Genomic DNA, 24,801 nt, shown 5'->3' on the forward strand with positions numbered 1-24,801 from the left:
GGATACAAAGAACAAAGTAACACTGACAGAAAATTACCAGCTACAAAACTGTTTTTCAGCATTGTCACAGATGAGCTGATCTGGACACTCTTCATTTCATGGTCTGACAGCTGTGCATGGCTGTCTGGAACAAAGCTTGTCTTCCATGCTGCTGTCACCAGTGCTGAAAGGCACCTCTCGCTGCCTCACTGTGCTCACATCCACTGCTTGGTCTCCATAAAGGTTAAGCAAGCATTAGTGAATATCAATGGATGACATATTTTTTTTGCATGGAGGAATTCAACAACACAGCTTTGCTTTATATGCACTTCTGTGTCAGACATCAGGTGTCATTTTGTCAGATTGCCCCTCTGCTGCCATCTGTCACATAGCAACAACATTTAATGGAAAAGTGGTGGGATGGCTCTGCTGCCGTATGATCAACATCCGCCTCTGATGTCGTGGGGCAATACAATAAAAGAGGAGGCATTACTTTCAGAGCAGCCCTCATTAAAAACTGTGTTACATGGGTATACTGACATCAGAAGAAGCAAGGCTAAAGAAACACACCTCTCACTCTGCTTTTCTTACCAATGCCTGCAGTCCAGTTCAACACCATTACTCCAATCCAACAGACCAAGCCACAAAACAGGCAAAGAGAGTGGTCAGAGGAATTGGGAGAAGCGGCTGGCCCTCAAAAGCTGGAAGCTTGTTCACCAGGTGTAAGTGCAAGCAACAGAGTGAACCAGCTCCCTGGATAAACAGCCTGGAGAGGCTTACTTCAAAACTTTGTGTCCTGGTGGTAAACGAGAGGAAGCTGGTGTGCCTGATTGCACTTAAAGAAAATGACTCAGCTCCAGAGTCAGAGGGTCAAATGTTCTCAGAAAAGGCTAAAATTTAGCCTATAGTTTACCTACAGCAGTAACAGATCAACCAGTAACACTGTTTCTCTCTGTGTCTTTACATGAGAGAGATTTCCAGCCTACGCACTGCACTTTAGAAGAGATACAGCAAGTGAAAGGGGATTTGTTCCGGCAGGCTGGACCTGCAGTGTATGCAAGAGGACAGAAGGAGAACTATTACTGCAGCGTGCCCCCACTGCAGAGCCCAAGCCATTCTGGCTGGGCATATGTGCAATGCTGTTCACATGTGGTGGAGGTCCCACTGCAAATGCTGCTGCAGCCAGCCCAGACAGAGATGCATCTGAAGAGACTAGCAGCTTGCAGCCTCTGTGGTATGCCAGTGAAGGGTCTCTTACAGCACAATATAGCCCTCTGTGTTTTATGGGAGATGTTATTTCCCTGAGACATTTATTTCAGTGTCCCATATCTTTGTGATGGGGCCAGAAATGTGCCGCATTGCTGTGACAACACGTAGCACAGCTCCTTCAAAACACAAACAGACCTGTGAAAATAGGAATGCCTGACAAGCTTAGTGCATACATGCTACATTTCAAAGGTTACGAACCATCTCTAAAACCACTGATTCAAACATTATGTGGATTACAGTTGTGCTTTGCTTTTGTTACAGAGTCCTCCAATGGAAAGAATTCTGAGTTTCATTACAACTCTGAAAACAGGCCAAAGCTGATGAAGACATTCCCTCAGGGCCGTGATCCTTCAGAGGATCTGAGGTAGAAGAAAAGAAGCTCTGAGTTTAACATAGGGTTTCACGCTGGAAGTGTGGGAAACTCATGGTTTCACAAGATTTCCTTGCAAAGGCAGGTGAAGTTCAGTGGTTTCTCTGATATTTTACCAAGGGTGTCTGGGTTCCTTTGAACTTCAGACTTACAGCAGAATCCAGTAGCTGCAAACTTAAACACAGCAAGACAAAGATTATGAAAAAAAACCAAACCAATACATTTGCATGAGCTCCTGGGAAATGAATACACTGAGTTCTACCTGCTGAGACTCAAGAAACCAGAAGTTTCCACACTATGCTGTTCTGCTTTATTTTGTTTAATAAAAACATTAGGGAGGTATGATGGAGACATGTTTGTATGACACTTTTTACTTATCAAAGTAAGGAACCTGAGAATAGACAGCAGAGTACTTGTTAACTTCCCTGCCCGCTACTTTTCTTGCAACTGGTCATGTATTTCTGGAAGTTATGCAGTGCTGTCCCCACAGGAAAATCTGCTGTATTACAGCCTCCCCACCAAGGCTATCAACACTTACTTTCAACAAACAGGAGAAAATGAGAGAGAAGTTGGTGCTAGCTCTTAAAGTAGGGCAATGCCAGTTAAAAAGGCCAAACAGTCACACTGAAGCAGTATTTCTTTTAAAATAGCACTTTTCACCTGTCTCCACTATATTTGCAGGTTTTCAGGGCTGACAAAACAAATGGCTTGGAGTCACTTCCAGTACCTCCATGAGGTGTATCATACTAGCTCATGATGCTGTGAATCTCTGTGATATTCTGTGACAGCCAGCTAATGCTGAACTTTGAGCAGCCTCAGTCTACTGGTAGCAATAAATGCTAGAATATAAGCCAGAGAGTCAACAGAGTATGGACGAATACCATTCACATAGTCACCACTGGTCTACACCAGTGGTATCAACTTTGTTTTGTCATATGTTAGAAAAGGAACAATTGCAGGGTGTTTGCAATATAAAGATTAAGAAAACAACACGCAAAAATTTGAAGAGGGGTTTAGAAATCATACTGAAAACCAGGTATTGGGGTTAAAAAGAAAAAAGCTGTTAATTATAATATGTTGAATTTCTTTAATACATATTTATAAGTACTGTAAATGTTTTTAGAAGTGAAAAACACTAATATTGTTTAAATTTGATTCTACTGTTAAATCCCTAGAGAAAGAAAAAAACTCTAAATTTTGTCAGCATTGGTTTTTGGTCTGCTCTGGTATACTATTTCTTAACCACTTGTGAATGCTGGAAATTATATATGCTGATTCTAGAAAAAATGTCCCCCAGTATGCTTCTTGTTCTCCAGCTATAGAATCATAGAATCACAAGGCTGGAAAGGACCTACAAGATCCTCTAGTCCAACTGTCCTCCCATTACCATTGCTACCACAAGCTACTAAACCATATCTTGTAGCTCCTTATTCAGATGCCTCTTGAACACTGACAGGGATGGCAACTCTACCACCTCCCTGGGCAGCCATTCCAGTGCCTGACCACTCCCTGAGAGAAAAAGTTTTTCCTTATGTCTAATCTAAACACCTCTGGTACAACTTGTGGCCCTTTCCTTGGGTCCTGTTTGTTGCCTGGGAGAAGAGGCCAAACCCCTCCTCATCAAAACCTCCCTTCAGGAAGCTGTAGAGTGCAATGAGGTCTCCTCTGAGCCTCCTCTTCTCCAGACTAAACAATCCCAGCTCCCTCAGCCGCACCTCACCAGACTTGTGCTCTAGACCCCTCACCAGTTTCATTGCCCTTCTCTGGACATGTTCCAGGGCCTCAATGTCTTTCCTGTAGTGAGGAGTCCAAAACTGAAGACAGTACTCAAGGTGTAGCCTCACCAGTGCTGAGTAGGGGTGTTGACTACCTCCCTGCTCCTGCTGGCCACACTATTTCTAATAGTGTGGCATTTCTAATACCACCGGCCCTCTTGGCCACATGGGCACACTGTTGGTTCATGTTCAGCCAAGCATCAACCAACACCCCCATGTCTCTTTCCTCTTCACAGTCATCCAGCCACTCAGCCCCAAGCCCATAGTGCTGCATAGGCTTATTGTAACCAAAGTGCAGGATCCAGCACTCAGCCTTGTTGAACCTCATCCCATTCACCTCAGCCCAGCAATCCAGCTTATCTAGACCCCTCCGAAGGGCCTCCCTACCCTCAGGCAGATCAGCACCACCTCCCAACTTGGTGTCATCTGCAAACTTACTGAGGGTACACTCAATCCCCTCATCTAGGTCATCAATAAAGATACTAAACAAGACAGGGGACATCACCTGTAATGAGTCGCCAGCTGGACTTAACTCCATTAACCACTACCCATTGGGCATGGCCCTCTAGCCAGGGTACACCTGTCCAGGCCTCAAGCAGCCAGTTTCCCCAGGAGAATACTGTGACAGACCATGTCAAAGGCTTTGCTGAAGTCTAGGCAGACTACATCAGCAGCCTTTCCCTTGTCTACCAGTCTGGTCACCCAGTCGTAGAAGGACATGAGGTTTGTCAAGCATGAAATGCCTTTCATGAACCTGTGCTGGCTGGGCCTCATCTCCTGGATGCCACGCACATGCTGTGTGATCTCACCCAGGATGATCTGATCCATGACATTCCCTGGTACCGAGGTCAGGCTGGCAGGCCTGTAGTTCCCTGGATCCTCCTTACGGACCTTCTTGTAGATGGAAGTCACATTGGGACTTTATCCTTTAACACAGCAAAGCTGTAAGAAAATTAACTGTTTATAACAAAGTGTTTCAAACAGATCTCTTTGGGAGTTACTACTCCATTCTCCCTCATGTTGTAGTTACTGCCTATTTGACTGAGTGAAGTTTAGGAGAAGGGCAGGAGAGTATTTTACAGACAATTACGAAGTATAATGTCTGGATGTTTTTTTTTTGGATGCTGTTCTGCATCCATATTTGATAAATATGTTTCCTAGTGGAGGAACTTAATAGTTGCACAGATGAGAGAAATGGATACCGTGATGAGTATACAAGTGTATATGCAGTATCTTTTGATTGTGAACCTAGATAATATTAAGCTGTAAAAAAATAATCTCTAATAAAATGAACTACAACAACAAGAAACTCCAGAGTACTTTCTTGTTCATGTAAAAAGCAGTGGGTTTACCATTATGACCAAATGTATCCTATTATCACTTTCTCTTCATCATTTATGTAAAACCAGTTGCCATGACAACTAAAATAATTGTTTTAATAAAGCAGTGTCCCCATATATTTTAAATACTGCAGGCTCCAGGGAAAAATCTATCCTCAACTCCGAAGACACAAAATACAGCAAGAAAAGAAGTTGACACAAAAAAACCAAACAAACAAAAAAACCAAAACAACCAACAAAACAACACAAGGTGTGAGATACCTGTACAGTGAAAGCATTTTGCATGGAAGTGGTGTTTCTCATCCACAACACTAAACACAAGCTAACTGCTTACCATAAACTTTAATATACTTCCTACTACTCCCCATGGCAAACCAATCGAATTTGTGTCTGTTAACTCCACTACAAAACACATAACCATAACAATGCAGGTGGTGTTGTGATGATATAGTTTTAAATGCTAAGATCTCTGTACAAGGCATCGGTTAAATTCAGATGTGAGGTAGTGATGAAAGGTTCACGAACTGTCAAGAGTTGTTTCTGTACATCTCAGCAAGTAGCATTCAAACCAGTCTACGCAGATGAGGTAAAGGAGATGTACCTTTGCAGGAAAGGTCCTCAAAGGGTAAGAAATAGTCCTAAAGATTACTCTCATTCGCAGAGACAAGGAAGAGTATTGGTGAGTGAAGAAAAAACAAAACAAAACAAAAAGCTGGTGGGAAATTATGAGAAGGAAATTGTGAACATGTTGGTTCACTGGAGTGAAATGCTAACTACAAATTCTGTACGCATGTTCTTCAGATATGGATTTCTGTGTGCTTTCTGCTGGCCTGGAGTGACAGCTTCCAATTCTACAAGGTTACACAGTTCACTAACAGTTAATAGAGAATGTATAAAAGAGAACAACTACACACTGTCAAGGGAAATGAAATTAAATATCCCAGCAGACATTCCTGTTCATATGGCATTCTGGCCAACATGCTTCTTCAGACACTGAAGTGATAACAACACAGTTAGCTTTCTTATTAATGTTAGTTCAGAGGGAATTCAATTGAATAAATAGTTCAAATTAGCAATTTCTTTCAGCAATTTGGGGATGACAGCATAACATCTGTATCTGTCTCTGTGTAATGCAACAACAGATAGCTTGATCTTCAAGTTTGTCTCCCCTGGAACATTAGGCATCACACTACTAATGCAGAGCTAAGTTATCATTCTCCTTCTAACCTTAATGTGGTTTAAGTTATCTGAGTAGGGGTTTAAACTAACAAGAATGGGTAGTGGCGGAAGCAACATAGCCAATGCATGGTATGTGCAAGGGACTGGATTATCTGCCTTAGAAACTGACCCCCCACACTGCTAACATGCAGACAGGTTCTGGGACCCAGACTGGCCAGACAGACCTTGGCTTGGCTAAGTTTTGCTAAGACACATTTTTGGCACAGACTTCAACCTAGTTCTTACTTGTGTGACAGTGACTCCACTGAAGAACAGTGCTTGGACTACCAGAATGATTTGATTAGTGGCACAGCACGACTGGATTAGCAGCTGATACACTGTGTTAACTCAAGTTTCAAGTCTCTCGCCACTTCTCTATTGCATTACCCATTTAAATATCAGTAGCACTTGTTCTTCAAATCAGGCTCCCAAAACCAATGGATTGGCTGACTCAAGTGAGTCACTTTATGGGTGACTGAAGTAACAGCTGAGGTGGGTCTCCAGTTAACTCCCTTTTCAGTGCAGATAGATTCTTATTGTACAGATGCAGGCTCAGAGTACATAAGATTTTTAATATTCCTTTTTATCCCCTCCATAAAGTATTTATTAACTACTTTGATGACTGCGTAATTAACACCATGTTTCTAAGTTTACAGAGCGGCCTGTGCATATGCACTGCATAATCTATTTCATATACATTTTTCACTTTTAAAAGGTTCCTTTTGATAGGTCACGTTTCTGAGTAGGAATCACGTACAAATTAGTTTAGAATTGTTACTTGCATGAGTTTTACGTTCAGATTTTCATTTTCTTATTTCTTCACAATAGTGAAAGAGTTAATCTCACATCTAAATGGGAGTTTGCCCTTAATAAGAAAGCATTAAAGCAAGCCAACAATAATAATCTAAATGAAGGCCATTCTTTTGCCTTTTGTCAATATTTTCATAGTGACAGAAAGATCAAACACATGATATTTTTTAAGGCTTGTATTTTTTCCCTCTTTGTAAATCATAAATGCTTTGGTATATTTAATTTCAAAATGAGCTCCCTGGGGATTAGGCTAACACGATGGATTAAAAAACCTTCAGAAACTATTACATCTTAGATGGAAAAGTACACAAAATGTTCGTTTGCTGCTTCCCCCTGCTCATTTGCTGGCTGTTTCTTTTTCTCCTACACCTAAAAAAACCAAGCTGTCTGCATTAATCTCAGAAGTTTCATAGTCCTGCTCTCAGACTTCAAAATGTCTTAGCACTTTTTTTCTAATTAAATTAAAGATTTAAGACTATATTCAGAGGAAAGTACTTGAGTGCCCAAGTATTTTCTGCGCTACACAGATTTGGCAAATTCATGTGGGAAGAGATAGAAAGTCACTCCTGCACTATGAATTCAGGCCTTGAAAAGCACAGGGTATGCTTCCATCTTGTGACAGTCTGCACAAGTATGAACTGGTGTTTGTGGAAGAAGTATTTGAAATGCTTTCGAAGATCCAAGTGCCCATTACTCTTGAATCTACACTGGTTTTAAATAGGTCTTTCTTAACAAAGACAGAAGACACTTCTCACTGAGCAGCATTTGTAAGACCTGACTAACTTATCCCTGCAAGAGCATAAGGACAACTGCTCACTGTCCAGACATGGAAAATATTCCTCTTGCTTGTCAGAGGGGATTTATTTGGTGGACTTGAATGTCCTTTCTCCTATCCTGTCCTTATCAATTGCACACCACTGGAAGGCTCCTGAACGATCAGTACAGCTCTTGACAACAGGGAGCTGGGAAAGACGTTTCCCCCACTAGGTAAGTTCCTTTCCTGGAAAAGACTTTTGTATAAACTGTGAACTCTGGTCTAATTGCAGACGGAAGTGAAGGCAGTGGTGGCAATGAGACAGCCCAGAAGTCTGCCTGGACAGAGGGACTACCAAAGTCTCAATCCAAATGGGGAACCTGGGTAGGGCCACCTCCTCTTTCATGCAACACAGAATGGCATTTTAAAACTAGAAGCAAAAGTGATAGGAAAAGCTTTCTGTTTGAAGAGTCGTCAGCTCTTACAGCTGGCCCTGAGCAGCAGAGATACCTTCCAGCAGAAGACAAGTCCATACAGAGGTGTCCATGAGGAGACCCTGGGATCAGCCCTTTCCTATGTGATGTGAGCACTCTCAGCACTGAGCCAAAGCCTAAGTGTATCCACTGGAAATTCTGCCACAGTGGTAAGAACCATTAGAAGGACAAGCCATTAGCAAATGGCAGCCAAGGTTTTAATGGATTTCTCTGAGAAACAAAAGTCTCAGAGAAACAAAAGCTTCTAAAGTTTATGAATCTCAGCTTTAGCAAGGATGCAGGTTTGATTACTTACCATATATGTGAAACAATTGGAGTGCTGGTTTTGTTTTTTTTTTTTTGCTGTGTTTATTTTGGAACTGGCTATTTTTAAGGTCACAATCCCTGCTGAAGGAGGAAACTGTATCTCTAGGGTATTGGGAATTAAACAGACGAAAGAAAAAGACACAGAGAAAGTAGCTGCCTTTACACAGAGAGCTCAAATGTTTTGTTTCCTTCCTTGCTCAGTCTGTAGTAAAAAAAAAAAACAACAACAACAACAACAAAAACCCTTTACAGTAAGCACTGACTCATGCATTTTAAAAAACAAATTCTGAATTTCACAGGATTTCTTTTTTAACTTTTTCCCTCCTGGAATCCCTTCTGACAAACTGCAATGTAAAGGGACATTATCACTTCTTCACTCATTTTTATCACTTCAGAGGCTAGGCTTACCACTCACTCTGGTGACTTCAGTAATGGGACCTCTGTCAAGACAATTATTTCATGTACTGTTCTACTTTCAAGATACGAATAAGGAGGCAAAGAAGGCAGAAAATGTTTCCAGAGTCTCGGAAAAGCCAGCTGATACAGAAATCAGCTACTGCAGAGGGCACACATTGCACTGACACCAGACTTCTGTGCCAGGAATCAGAAGAGACTGCTGCTGAAGGAATGGTGTAAGAGAGGAAGGGACTGAGCAAAGAGAGAAGCTGCGAAGACAACCCAGCTAACTACATGGTAGTTAAAGGAAGAACTTTACTCCTATCAGCTCTGCCCATGCTTGAGGAGGTCACAAGGAATGTTACCACAACAAAGCTATGCTGCATGCTTGACAAGAAGAATTCACTCTGGAGTGTTAGGTGGTAAATAATGCAAAGTGGCATCAATGCCATCTGCGATATGAAAATAAGCTTCATAACTTAATTGCTCATTTGCAAAATATCAGTGTTATTTATTTAAGCAACTATGACCTTTTTTCTGATGCACTAGTAATGTAAAGTTCATGTGTGACTGTCAGAAGAGCACTGTGATAACAGAATAGTAATACCTTAGATCGGGAGTTGCCCGAAATATTTTGCTGCAGTGGCACCCTTACAGAAACAGAGCTACAGCTCTACCTCACTGTGCTACAGAGTAGTATTCACTGTGCTACTACAGTTGTGCCTCACTGAGACAGGGATTACAGATGCTTCCAATTCTAACCCAGGCTCCATAATTGCATTGGATGCATTTCTCAAATGTCTTTTCCTCACGTGTGAACCATGAGAAATACAACAATATTTTGGAAATCCCTCTTCATAGCCAGTCTCTGTTCTTCTGCTTGCATCCCAGATTATGGTACGTCAGATATGCTCTCCCAGCTGCCAAGAAGTATCACTTTAAGGCACACAAGATGCTTTCCATGGCTCTACTTACACAGATAAAACACATAAAGGCAAGGAACTGCATGTGCACACCAGTTCAGAGGATACCTAATGTCCACTAAAGTAAGTCAGGGAACAGTATGACTAAAAGAAAATCAAGAAGGCTAGGAGTTGTAGGAAGAAACTTTCATGCCTTAGCAATGGTACAATGCTAGACATAATCTGTTCCTTATTGCTTTTGCCAAAAAGTCAATAACAAGATGTAATCATTAATTAGAAGCCCCTACTTGCTATTTGGGCCCAGTGTGGGTGAAGAACACCAACGCAGTGTAGAAGTTATCAAAAAAGAAGATGAAGAGAAATTCTGGAAAAGGGTGGGGTGAGTAGATACTTGTACAAGAGTTCAGCATAGAGGAAAAGTAAGAAAGAATTTATCCAAATGTTTCTTACATAGGGCTATTTTACTTGAAGAACTGGGCTCTCTCACTCAAGCACCTTCTAAGAAACTACCTATCCATACTCAGTTTATCTTTAGGTGATATCTACATGTTCATATGCAGACTGCATACTTGCACCCTACCTTTGAGTGTCACAGAAGTGGCATAGCTTTTTCTTTTAATCACTCATGTATATATTATGTAATATACTTTAATGTAAGTATGTAAAAATACAGATCACAACTAGTGTAAAAGGAAAACTGTGTGACCTCTCTATCCCTTTTAAACACATCAGTAGGTTTTATTAAAGTCAAGCTACACTGTTAGCTACATTAACACAACCAAACCATCCCTGAGGTGTAATGGAACAGTGCACTTAAGAACTAACAGTATGAAAAACCATATGGTTACCACATTAAAAATTAAGCTTTTAAGAGTTCAGGAAGGAGATCAAGAGACTGCAAAGCATATTTAGATAGTGAATAGATAAGTATTAGGTGTGTGTTGTGGAACTAGCTTTATTTAATTTTTGCTGTATAGCAGCCAATACATGGTTCTGAATGTAATGAGAAATTCCTAAAGCAGATGATGTTGAATATAAGAATATATTCTTCCTGACATGCAGAGGAATGTAGGCTTAACAAGAAAGGTGTAGCAGAAACAAACATCAAATAATTAATTCTGAAAGAATGCAGAACCTTCATAGATACAAAGAGCAATGTGTTTCATTTGACTATAACCATAACACAGTGCTGAAGAGCTATGAAGTTTTCTAGAAGTTTAGGATGTGGCAGGATGTTCTAATTAAGTATAACTCTGTACTCAGCACTGGTGAGGCTGCATCTCGAGTACTGAGCTCAGTTTTGGGCCCCTCGCTACAAGAAAGACACTGAAGCCCTGGAGTGTGTCCAGAGAAGGGTAACAAAGCTGGTGAGGGGTCTGGAACAGAAGCCTTATGAGAAGCAGCTGAGGGAATTGGGATAGCTGCAGTTTGGAGAAGAGGAAGCTCAGGGAAGATGTTATTACTCTCCAAAACTACCTGAAAGATTGTAGTGAGGTGGGGGTTGGCCTCTTCTCCCACATGATGAGCAGTAGGACAAAAGCTAAAGCCTTTAAAGTTGTGTTGGGGGGGCTTTCAGGTTGGATGTTAGGAAAAATTTCTCAAAAAGAGCGGTAAGGAATTGGAACAGGCTGCCCAGGGAGGTGGGAGTCACCATCCCTGGAGGTTTTGAAGACTTTACACTGAGTGACATGGTTTATGGTGATGGTTTGACAGTTGGACTAGGTGGATCTTAGTGGTCATTTCAACCTTAGTGATCCTATGATTCTACACTATCTTACAGAAATGTGCTGTTTTTTATTCTCCTGTTTTCTAACGGCACGAATACTTTATAAAATGTAAATGGCCTGTGATTTTAGCAATGTTTCTAAAAAAAGTATACTCTAACTATGAAGGAGCATAAAAAAAATCTGCTCATAGCAACGACCATGTTCTCAACTCTTAACAGACTTAGTTGACTTACTTACCAAAATGCTTCTGTTTGGAGTCACGGTACTTCTCAGTCTCCATTATTAGCTCTGAATCATATCTGGAAAGATAACCAACAGGCTGATTCTGGTTTGCGTCTTATCAGTGAACCTAAAATAAAAATTAATAGTTTTGTTCAGAATTACTTGTATTCTCTATGCCTCCAGAAACTTAAGCACTGTAAAACTTAAGTAGTGATACACTTGAAAATTCCACTGAGCTATTAAAGATAACATCTCAACTCATCATATCCGACTCCATACAAGACGGAACTAAGTGAAGGCAATTTTAAGATAAGGTTTAATCTACAAAAGCTTCTTAGCTATAACATTTAGAGCGCAGGTTATACTGAGGCCTAAGTCTGAATCTCACTTAATTTTCTCTTGTAAGATGTGTTTTTAATGACATGCTGTTTTAGAAATAGTTATAGTGGGAATCTGGAATTCAGGAATTGACATTTTTCCAGTTTTTTAAGCAGTGAATATTTATTTTGTATGCTGTTATCTCACTGCTAGAAGATTAAGGCACAGGTATCTGAAGTAAAGAAATCCTGTTGCATCCCATGCAAGAAATCAGCCATTTGGAAAAAAATCACCTACTTCCTACAGTATGCCTTGTAAAGTAGGAATAATCCCAAACTGCCTTTCAGAACTGCTCAGAGGTTGTATCTTATCTGCTCAGAGCATTTAATAAAATATCACTGAGCTGCAAAATCCAATTGTAGAGACAAAAGTGTTTGCTATGAATGTAATTACTCCAAACATCCAAGCTAAAATAAACCTGCCTCTATTAGAAAGTTGTTGTGAAGGTAATTTTAGTTTCAGGAAACCGGAACTACACATGATAAGAAAGGACACACCATAATAATGGGGTTTCCTTTCATCTTCAGGTCCTTATACCTCTTCAGAATGTTGTATAGAAATACATGTTCTCTCAGCAGGAGCTGTTTTAAAAACCAAACCAAAACAAAACAAAAAAACAGGGTTGCTGGCAGAAGTGGAATGAAAACCAACAGTGAAAAAGCCTGAAAATGTCATTGGTAAAATATCTCTTAATTAAGAAGTAAAGCACACCCATGATGGAATCTGATCTGTTTTTTACTACTTTTAAAACTTTACAACTTTCGCATTTCAGATAATGTTATGCTTACTCTTTTGTTAAGGAAACAGCTTTTTAACATATAATCAGTGAGCTCTGGTTGCTGTTATTCGTATATTCTTTCAGTCTTTCTTAAGGTATGGCTCCTTAAAGAACAATCAGGTGGGACTTGCTATCTTAAAGGCAATAACACTACACCAGCAAAATATAACTTCACTCAGATTTCTTTTTCTCACGTTTCAGTGCTCCTAAGGACATAAACATTATTAATAAAATACTCTAAGTAGCAGCTCCTGTTGTTATTCAATGAAACATCTAAAAAAGAAATTTGACGCAGCTTACAATAGATTCAAATAATTCACAATTAGCCTCATTGTGTCTTTCAAGTCAAAGGAAGTATATCAGGATCCTGAGTTCTAAGACACAATTTATTACACATTTTTTACTACGTTCCTTCTGCTGCAGGTACTGAATAGGCAAAGCATTTGTTATTCTTGAAGCACTGCACTGAAAACACACATGTGAATTTAAAAAAATGTTGTTCACACAAAAAAGATATGTGTGAACTGAACTACATCTGTCCCCATTCAGACAGACATCTGTATATTCCTGGACTCTGGCAGTTGTCTACGAACAGTTCTCTCTGTGGGGTGCTTTGCTGTGATTTGATTTTTAAGGGAGAAGTGGTATTTAGTCTTGCTAATTACATTTTCCAGAAAGTGCTCCTGACACATTCTTTCCCTCTTCAAAATCATTTTTATGACTATCAGTACAAATTGAGATCCCAAGAATAGACTGTTTTCTTAAACATACAGCATCAAGTTGAACAGACCGAAATGGAATCTGTTTTCTTTTCTTCATATATGTTTTTCCAACAATGGATAAAAAAATCTGTAAATCCATATTCCAGACATTGCCCTATTATCTTTTATGAATAGTATTTTTCGAAAGCTAATGTAGAGTAAAATAAACAACCTTCTAAATTATAAATAAGAAATTTAAAGAAGATAATCAATACTTAGCTTTCACCATCAAGCCTATCAAGTCAAACTGCTCTGCTTCTATATAGAGAGAAAAGTTTTATGCAACCAATACTGAGAATCAAGTGTGAGCCTAATCCTTCATACAGAGAATGTCTAGCCTTTTAACCAGACTCTCGAGGCCAGCTGAGTTCTGGTTATCTCCTTCTCACGCCACATACAGCATCCTACATCCTCTTAAGAACAACTCATTGCTTTCCACATAAAAGATGGTGACAGTGTTCACACTGTATTTCGCATTCCTACAAACAATAAGTGCTCATTTCACAGACTGAAAAAGGTTTACTCCGACTGTAAACACAACCTACGCACTGTAATACTGCTAGGGATTTCCCTTTGCTTTACTGTCACGAGCTTTACTATATCACTACACATTACAACTAACGCACGCTCATCTGTGCACGTACATATCCATAAATATATGTTTTACGCGTTTACTGCCTGAAATACAAATTAAGGAAACGCTATTGGTGACAGTCTGCTCTTTTGTCTGTGCATTACTAACAGGAGAACAACAACGCACAATGGATTTCAATCAGGACTTAAAAAGAGAAATATTCTCCATATTTTCCTTCCTTCATATGCACAAGTAAATCAGGTGTGTCTTCTTAGCATTCGTTTTCATATAGTTATAAATAATCACAAGAAGAAGTTAGCAGGGAACAAACACATAAAAAGCCTTACTGCTTTTGTTTATTTATGCACTGTATTTCACAGCGCTTTTTCCTCTCGTACGTCAACCAGCCAGACACTGCTGAAAGAAACAGCAACGGGAAAAGAAAGCGAGCCTTAGAATTGTTTTCTCAAAGAAATTAAAAGCAAACTGAAACACAGGACAATATTCAAATAGTGTTATATTAGAAACGATGTACCAGATTCTACCAGCTGGGGGAAAAATGGCAAGCTAGGCATATCCCTGTAGGTCTCCCATTTTGTTAATTCTTCACAGGCATATCTACCTACACAAGACTTGAGCTGAAATCCAGTTTAATCTCTCCCTAGACTATCCTGGAGACATCCTATTTCAATATGTTCTCATTTTCTACATGTCATGTTATGTGTTTTTTCCCTGGGAGTGCAGTGTGTTGGCCTGAGAGGGTAATGCAGGTAACGTTTAATATGTAATTGTATGGTAATAGTAGCATTTATCAACTCTGAGTTCCACTGGCACTATTAATTCTCACAGAATATACCCATGTAACTGAGGCCACACACTCTGGAACTCTGAAACACTGCACACCATTTTTAACACCAGACAACACAGAAAAGGAAGTGAAATCAAGAGCAGTCAATCTGCACAAAGACCAGTGACTAAAATGACTCTGTGTTCCGGCTCCAAGAGCTGCCCTTAGCATTTTCTCTCACCCACCTGAAAATACAGCATTTTGTAATAAAAAAGGAGCAAGAAAAAAAACCAAAGAAGAATCCATAAAACAAACTGGAGCTTCCTTTTCAGCGGCTTCTAACATTTCTGTTGTAAGTTTTGCAGAGACGATTCATTAATTCAACAGTAAAACAACAGAATAATCATGGAGTATAAAAGAAAATATTCTGTTTTGATTTTCTTTGTATGATCAGTGTAAGAATAGTCCTCTGAGCAGACACACTAGGCACTAACATATCTTCATCTAGCTCTAAGGATCTAGATTAAATACGTAAACTAAATGATGTATCAACTAGTATGTATCACTAAATGCAGGTATAACCACAAAACAAACAAACAAACAAACAAACAAAAAAAAACCCCCAAAACAGAAACTGTCTATAAAGGTAGGGAAAATTCAGTTTACAAAAAGATCACCCTGTGCTTCTTACTTGCTACTGGCACATGCTACTTTAGCCTGACATATTATTACATTTTTCAGAACATTTCACTGAGTTCAGTGGCTTCTTTATCATAAGCACTCTAACTCATTCCAGCACGTGTCACTGGAATAGCACGATACAAATCAAACTTGCATTCTCACCTGTACTCCTTAAATTCTCCTAAACTGCACTGCTATCCTGTGAAAGTACAATGCCTGGGATAAATTCAACAAACACTGCACTGTCCACCATTAACAGCACACAGGAATAACCTGAAAAGTTCAGATGTATGAAAAAAGTTACACGTATGAATGGGTCTGCCTACATCTCAGAGAGGCTTACAATGACCAGTCACCAAAAAGGCACCAAACCCCAGTCAAGAGAAAAATCTATGTCCTCGCTACGAGTGCATCTGTTGCCCAAATCCATTTTCCAGTTCCACTGCCCAGAAAGATGAGCTGTGCTTGCCTACCTGCTGGTCTATGTGTCATCCTCTTGGCCTCTGTTCTTCCTGAAGGCCGCAGATACCAACACTCTGCCCAAAGCATGGCTGGTAGGAGAACTGCTGTCCTCAACCTACGATCAGTAGCCCAAGGAAGATGGATACAGAAATGAGCTATGGCAGGTGGCTCAGAGCACAAGTTCACACATGCCAGGCAGAAATCCAGCCTTTCTAGAGACCTGGGAGGATCTCAGTATCCACTCCCCCTGTGGAATGTGTTTAGTAGGCACAAACTGAGGAATTTCCAAAACTGCTCCTTTAAATAAAAGCTGATCAACATGAAGCACATTTGGTGGCTTCACAGTCTGAGGATGAACAGCTTAATTGAGCCCTGACAAGCAAAAAGACGTAAGAAAGCACTTCTGCAGTTGGATGCATGTTTTCTTCCAACAGTAACATGCTAGCTCCAGAATAAGATAGATGGAGCACCTGAAAACAGTTCTGCTATGTGCACTTTACACATTTTTATTTTCATTATCTGAGAAGAAAGAAGTTTAAGTTTAGAAGTTAAAATTCATTAGACTTCTAAGCTCATTTGTCTGTACAGAAAAGGATCAGCAATTGAAAAATAAGGAAAAAAATATTTTCAATCATCAAAGTGACAGAAACTAATATGAAGGAGGGAAGGGAATACTTGTATTTTGTTTTAATATGCCACTTTAATAGAATAGCTCCTTTGATATTTGGGAGTTCACTTAAATGTTTTAACATTCTAAACTGTATCTTCTCTGAACTACATCACACTAGCATACATTCCCTCTACCATGTTCACTGAAACAGAAACCCAGTAAACAAACATTCAGTTTCAGAAACTTGAAGTAAAAACAGAGCCGTACCTTTGCCTTCAACCTCTGTCCATCTCTGCTGTGCCCAGGACTATTTTCATTTGCCAGTGGTTCCTTAAGCTATAAATGCACAGTAAGAGACACAATTGGCTGCGTGACTGAAATGGCTCTCCAGAAGGAGGATGCAAAATCTGAACTGTCACCTCCAACTTTGTTTCTCAGTGACACCAAGGCAGAGTTCCACAAATAGCTGGGAAGTTATATTAAGAGGCTGTGTGATGTCCTGCCAGGGTCTTTACTAGGCCTCCAGAGCACAAAGGTTATACACTATTTATTTATAGAGGAGGATGATACTGTACAAACCATACGCGGTTTTAGTAAGCTTCAACTTCTAACCTAAATACTTCTGTCATTCTGTGGAATAATGATTGTACACAATTTCAGAAATGGTATTAGAGTACACCTGTGACTGAAAGGTGTCCTCTAGCATACGTATGGTCTTGGTTCAAGAAAAATCATCAGACGCACACTTAAATCTCTCTTAATTTGGATATAGCTTACCTTATGCTACTCTTTAAACTAAATTTACAGGACATTTCTGTCTCTTTTACACAGCTAGACTGAGCAGTGCTGACATGAGAATTACCTTTCATTATGCGCTTGTACAGTGCTTAGCACAGCCATATTGCTTTTCTCCAGACATACAATGACTTTCTCCCTTCCATTTGCAGAATACAATGAATGAAAGTATAACCAGCATAAATACCACTCTTTAGAGTGGTAACAAATGTGACTTTATCAGAGTCTGTAACGTAATTTCTCACCCCAGTCATGCCATCCAGTAACGGTGGTCATTTGGTCAGATCATTTCTGCTTTGCCTCTGTTCTCCTGGGTCAGCGTAGGAGAGAGCTGATATTGGCTAGACAGCTGTTGTGTGGCTTAATTATCTCCACAAAGAAAACAGAATTACTGCATAATATTGTTCAGGGTCTGAAGTGACTTTTAAGTCATGCTGTGAACCCTGTCTTCACATATAACCAGGCTGAAAAACTATACAGCATCTAGTGCACCTCTCTCCAGATGCTGTTTTTCTTTTAACGCTACAAATTTTCAAACTTCACAAAGCCTTTAATAAGGCATTATAAGAAAAGTTGAGTACCAGGCCCAAGTGTAAGAAAAACACTCCATTTCAATCTGCCTGAACAGCAGCATACAGCTTCAAGAAAGGAAACAGTCAGTCAGAATTATGTAAGTATTCTGGATTAAGATACCTCTGTTGTACCTGTACAGATCTTGAGTACACGTGAGACTTAAGTGCTCACCAGAAGACCTATAAATTCACAAGTTTTACACGTCTGTATTTGATATTTTTTGCTTAGCTTGCACTTATGTTGATAATAAGAAGCATTCTGCCAATTCAACTTAGAAATAAACTGAATTCCTACCGTATCTGAAAAAAATATACCTATAAGTGATCTTCCTTATTACATAAATCTGGCCATTTCTGCCCCGTGCCAATACCATAATTGTTCTTTCTGTAGTATCTTTTTATATCTTAATGGTTGTTCTTTTTTATGGTTTCCATCTTTCAGTGCCTGCAATATATTGTTTATGGCTCTTTCTTACACCTTCTCTCTTATTTCTCTTTTCCTTTCCATCTTTATGATGGCATTTTATTCTTTCTGAGGTGTTTCTTTTCCCTTTACTGCATGCCTCCTTAAAAAATACTACAAAAAAAGCCAAACGAACCCAGAAACCTGTATTGTTTAAAATACAGGATTAATACTGAAAATCTGTATTCACTTCCTGTACTGAAACAGTTTTTGTGTTATCTAAGGACATATAGCTCCAAGCAGATTTTCCAGTGCTAGAAGCCCACTCTTGACATCAGATCATGAAGAGAGCTCAGCACCAACCCATTCTAGCTTCAGTACTTAGCTTCAGACAAAGCCAATAGTGCAGAGTGTTTTCGAAAGTTCAGCCTTTTGTTAACTGTCTAAGTAGGATTTTACAATTTTTGACACTATTCTCCTTATCTTTCAGTGGCCCACTGTGTCATATGAAAATATATATAAAAAAAGTATTCTCCCAACCTTTATCTTTGTATAAAAGGAATTCAGGGTATATACAATCAAATACTGAACTACACATAGTCTGAGCATCAACCCAGAACTCTACCATGTATCATTTAAGAGCACCACCATTATAAAACACAACATCACATATTTTATTTACTTTAATAATTTGCCACAAAGAAGATTCAACATTTAAGTTAAGTTTCAGTGGACTAAAACTTTCAAAGTCTGTTTGCATTTAAAAACCTCAAAATGAAGTCTAGTAAGGAAGAACTCCCACAGGCAACCAAACTTAACAGTCTCCCGACATCACACTTTTGAAGTACGTCTGGTTGATCGTTTGGTTTTGCATAAGGAATCTTAGCAGTCTGCAAAACTGCATGTGTAAACAGTAATTTTAATACTTTGCTCTTTACAGTGCTTTCCATTCGAGGTTCTTAATGTTTTTTACAAGCATAGCAAAGAGATGCGCTTTTTATTTTACTTGTTACAGAAGATGTGACAAAAAGGTGACTGCCTCAGAAAAAGAGCAGCTCAGGCAGTCACAACTTTCTCATCTTCAGCTCTGCATGATGCCCACTGCAAAGGACAGATGAACCTGCTCTGTCTTCTCATCCCATAACTCAAGAGCTTGTTGATGGACAGAGACTACAAGGAAATCATTATATTACACAGGTTTCACCCCAAAAGCTTCAGAACAGACTAATCTTATATATGGCTGGTGACTTTTGGCAACATCCTAATTTATCCACTGATTTGCTCTACCAGGAAAGAAAGCATACCAGCAATCTCTTAGAAGGTAGAAATATTGACAACTTAACAGTCTTTTGGATCTTTGTCTCTTTAAGTACTGTTTGAGCATTTATTAACACGTTCCAGGGAGATCTTGTGTTTCAGTATATAAAAGACTGATGACTCCTGTCCTTGTTATATTCTTTAATGCCAGGGTTCACAACGCACCTTTCCCCTTCAATTCCCACTTCTCACTCCTGGTCAGATCTCATCTGTTGGAGAACTGGGTATTACTGAACTTAATGATCTCAACGAGATTCCACTTGTTTAGGAGGAAGAAATGAAGGCAATCTAACACATACGAAATGACAGCAAAGTCTGAGGTATATGGTGTAAATCAAGCAAGTAGGTAGACATGATTTTAATGTACACGTTCCAGCACAATTTTATTTTATAAATACAAAATATCTCAAGATTGAAACACAGACTCATTAACTACTTGTCCTCAGTCTGAAACATGGTAGTAGAGTTAAATATGCTTAAACGCTTCCTTAAAGTAGAACCTGTCATGAGATTTTCTGCTGTTACCAAACATGCCCATGCTTAGAACTGATATGGCAGCTATGACATAAATCCCCTTGGAGCACAGACCTTTTAGGTTAGTACTTCTCCCATTTACAAGGCTACCCTATCCTGGACTACTAAATCACGCTGACCTACCCCACTAAGCGAACATCTTCCCAGAATTACTCACATTTCAAAATATCATCTCAATAATCCTCTACCATCTCCACTGTCAGCTTCTAGAATACATTATTTCATCTGTAACGAGGAGGAGGAAGTTCCAAATAAATAAACAGGCACCGGTTCTTCATAACACGTGTGTTAAGCTGTGGGACTCTGACAGAATAATGTAGATGCTCAAAGTTTACAGGACTCAGAGGAAGAGTGCACAGGCTTACAGAACAGAAATCCACTGTGGTTACTAAATACAAAGAAACTATGCCTGGCTGAATACACCTCTAGGATGGCTGAACACCATGGGATAATTCAGCAGAAATATGATACATAATTTCCTTGTTCTTACTCACTTCCTTAGGCATTCTGTTTTGGCTAGAGCTGAGGACAGGTGACAGTTGGAATGGAGGACAGCCCACCTCTCTGCTGAATGAGTCCCGGGACGCAGCCCGTGGGCTCAGATCTTCCATCCTTTCCTCAGGAGATACTGTAATGTGAGTAGCTCTTTGCTCCCTGCTGTGAGGAAATAGTCAGGAACAGGTCAACTAAATGTAAAATACTGAACATGAAAGTTGATCATTCCTGTCTCAGTCTGTTGGCCAACTTTGAACAAAATATCTTTCAGCATTTTTTAATTCTCTTATTTTCAGAAAAAAAACACCTACCACTACATTTTCAGCTTCACCCAAAACTAACCCCACAAGTAGTCTTAGAATAATGCATTGTTATGAATTTTAAATATAGCTCACTGTTATACTTAAAGCAAAAATTAAAAGAAAAAGTTGATGACATTCAAAAAAATCAGAACTCCTTTGCTGACCAGCAATCTAGACGCACAGTAATATTTCCAGTGAAGACACTGACCAGAAAAGACTGAATGTGCGAGGACCACTCTCTCTTTCCTCCAAACACCAATCTCCTCCTATCAGAATTAGATGTAAGAAGAAATTCCAGAAGAATTTTCCTCATAAGTCTGCCAGTTGATTCTGCAAATTCAGTCGAACAACAGATTTCTGTGCACTTCTCTGAACAGATCCTCCTAATGACTCCTAACAGGGTATGGGAATAAAATTAGAAAAGAGGTGGGGTGGACACGATTCAAGGAATGCAGAAACTTGACATATCTGTATGTATCATTTAATACTTAGCAAGCAGCCAAGTATTTATTTTCATCTTGAAGGTGGAAATTTTAAGGTGCTGGATCTTGAAATGGATTATAATTGTGCCAACTGAAATTTCATTCAACAGGACTTGGCAATCGATTCCACCTCTTATCATCCATAAGAAATTATTTGGCTTCAGCATAACACAAAGGACACAGTTACTTGGAAACATGGAAGCATGCTTTCAGTCTCTGGAATGGAAGGCAAATTTTAACATTTTAAGAAATCTACTGCCTTGTTTAGATTGAAGGCAATAATTTTGCCTCCTCTCTTTATTCTCAGCAAAACAGTACTTTCCTTCAAATGCTAAAATTGCCTTTCATTACCAAAATTGAAAGCGTGGTTATGTAGTTTTAGCTAGGTGGGACTACCATCAAGGTGCACAGACCCCACGTACTGTCTGAGGTTCAGGGTCATACTCAGTATTTTTTTGTTTTGTTTTGTTTGAAGTACTTTGCGAGAAAAATCAGGACACTCTGAGGTTTGGAAGCCAGCCCATCTTTGTATCATTTTTCATATTCATTTTCCTGTGGACTAAATCAATCCTCCCACTATCCATAAGAGACTACTGGGATCTTTCCTGTGAAGCCCCTTCTTTTCCCCTAGTGTACTTCCCCGTGATGATCTCATTCTCCACTCATGTATCTTCACATCCCATCTGTAGACTGATATCTCATCAATTTACCCCTTCTTTCATGTCTTGTCTCATTTCATCTCATCCCAGCTCATGTCTCTTCTCTGGTGTTTTGCTGTCAGTTAAATTATAACCCAAGCTTAATCCACATCTTAAATTCTCTTCTTTCCACATGTAACACTTTATATACGATACTGAGGTCCAAGTTCTGCCCAGCAGAAGAGGAAAAAAATCATTTATCTTTCTGAACATTAGCAAAAAACCCAAACTTTCAGACCACAAGTTCTGGAACTTGCAACGTGAAGGCAGTCAGTTAATTTTTATTTTTTTCTTCTTCCCCAGCATCCTCATCATATTTGGATTTTACAGCTGATATTTAACTACCATTGCTACATTTGATTTGCTCAAGCTTGGACTGCGTAATAGGTGTGATGATGTCATTTTGAAATCCAAACATCACTGTCAACAGCAACCAAACAACACTGTCACCATTCCACAGCGAATCAATTTCAAAAGACTAGTCGATACTACAGCACATTTCAAAACCACTGCCTTGGTTACAAGATATAGCAAACAAGAATGAAAGATCTAGCCTATACAATTAACTGGAATAATCCTGCATCAGGTCCTGTATTTTTTTTTTTTTTTTTTTAACTAATACTCCCTACACTCAATGCAGAATCTTTTGGAATGAAACACAGTAGGGCTTTGAGAGTGAAGCTTTGCACTCCAGAAAGTTCCACTTAAAATGCCATCTTCTTCTAGAAATACTGTGTTAAAATACTGATTTCAAGTTGTTCGGGTCCCAAAAATCACAGACAATTTCAGAAACAGAACTACTCCTCTGAAAACTAAAATGAATAAAAATTTCTCAAATATAACAGCACTCGTGAGTAGTTTTATTGTAATTGCAATTTATTTAGAAAATAGTATACTGGGATACTGTTAGAAGTAAAAAAAGTTTTGCAGTTAAGTATTATGTGCATTTTTTTCCTCAAAGAAGGAAAAAACTTTCCTTTCTAAAGTAGCTTGTTAACTCATTGTTATCCAAATTACATATAGTTTGAGATTTCTAAAAGGAAAATCTCACTTCTAGATTTTCCTTATTATGAGGGAATCAGATGTGCTAGAATGATCTCAACCTGACATTCAAAGTCAAGTTTATTTTCCCCATAATTATGAGTTTTCGAACTACGTAAGGTCTGTAATTCACATCTAAAATACAGGATATTTGATTTGACCACCAATTTTTTCTCCTTTGGCTATAAAACTCTCCTAATTTCAGGTTACAGAATATTCTCAGATACTATTCTTCCTACCTATTGTCAACAGAATTTGGATAAGGCTCATTTATCCAGTCTTACAGTGTGAACTCTTCACATTTGAATGTGTAACTGAGTAGTTGAACACTTTAAAAGTTAAAATGGTTTAGATACAATTAATCTTTCTTATAAAAATATAACATCACTCTTGAAAGCTGAAGAGAAACATTTTCTAATTCTACATTACCAGCTTCTCACAGCAGTTTCCTGCTCTTTTCTTCTTGCTCCAAAATCAGACTGGGGATATTTCTGAAGGCCAGTGATCTGGCTCAAGGTTCAAAAACACTTGGAAGAAAACAGGGAATTTTTGTTGCTGTCATTACATTTTAGGATGATGCTACTAACAACTGCTTGCATTGGAGGACCAATGTTAAAAAAACAAAAACAACGAAAAAAAAAACCACCCAAACAGCCAGTAAAGACAAAACAGAATGCTACACTATCATTCACTGATCCCACATCTTACATCTGTACTATGTGTAGCAAGATCGGGTGCTTCAGTTATGTATGCAAAGCATCTGAGGCTCACTCAGATGAAGTAAACTGTACAAAGTCAAACCAGCAGTTTAACAGCAAAATTCAAAAGAGTACGTCAATATACGGTCTACCAACATACGGCCAAAACCACTGGAATGCACACATAATAAAACACGAATGTGAATAAGTATCTGATAGCTGGTACAGTGTATAGATTCGGAATTAAAATATTTAGAGTGACTTTGTTATTTACTTGTGTTTACTTTTCAGGTGGTCACATAAGGTATAACATTTAACAAGGATGATTTTTCACTTAATACTGACACAGCTCTTAACATACATTCTTTGGAGGTACCACTGCTTCTGCTGGTGGGTTTTTTGTTTTTTTTCAGCTTAAAATATGTGATTATGAACAACACTTTGCAATGTTATGATGAGATAATGTAAGACTGTAAGGATGATAATACTAAAACATTTTCTTAGAATGCACTTTGTTTTGAAGCATTCTGTGAATACTCTTACCTTTAATGCCTGTTAGCAATCCAATCTGCTTCACTGAATTAATGAGTTATAAATAAATAAAAATATCAAAACAGTATCACTACACCATTACTGTAATACAAAAATGTATGTGATTACTTGCTATTATGTCACTTGTTTTCACATCTATAGCAGACCTGTCATCACCTGCTCACAAGAAGCTTTGAAAAACAATCACACAATCTTTCTCCTTGTTTCAGTGAAGTATAGACTAAACAGATACCTGCCCTACTTTTCCCTTTACATGAATAGAAGAAAGATCTATTTTCCTACATCTAGAAACCTACAG

General features: G+C 38.9%; 1 long non-coding RNA gene across 15 annotated transcripts in view; it reads right to left on the reverse strand.

Annotated features, from left to right (window-relative positions):
- The window catches only part of LOC146762491 (uncharacterized), a 195,860-nt gene that overhangs the window by 30,857 nt on the left and 140,202 nt on the right, over nt 1–24,801 (reverse strand). For 13 of the 15 annotated variants that reach the window (XR_014936693.1, XR_014936685.1, XR_014936688.1 and 10 more), the window contains 3 exons: nt 21,241–21,425; nt 20,730–20,892; nt 11,599–11,710 (listed from right to left, as the gene is read on the reverse strand). This is a non-coding gene — a long non-coding RNA (uncharacterized LOC146762491). The remainder of the gene's footprint in view (nt 1–11,598; nt 11,711–20,729; nt 20,893–21,240; nt 21,426–24,801) is intronic. The other 2 variants (XR_014936701.1, XR_014936700.1) reach the window with 1 other exon arrangement.

Source organism: Coturnix japonica, chromosome 1 (assembly GCF_054131305.1).
Source record: "Coturnix japonica strain WE chromosome 1, WE-NBRP24, whole genome shotgun sequence".
NCBI classification, from domain to species: Eukaryota; Metazoa; Chordata; class Aves; order Galliformes; family Phasianidae; genus Coturnix; species Coturnix japonica.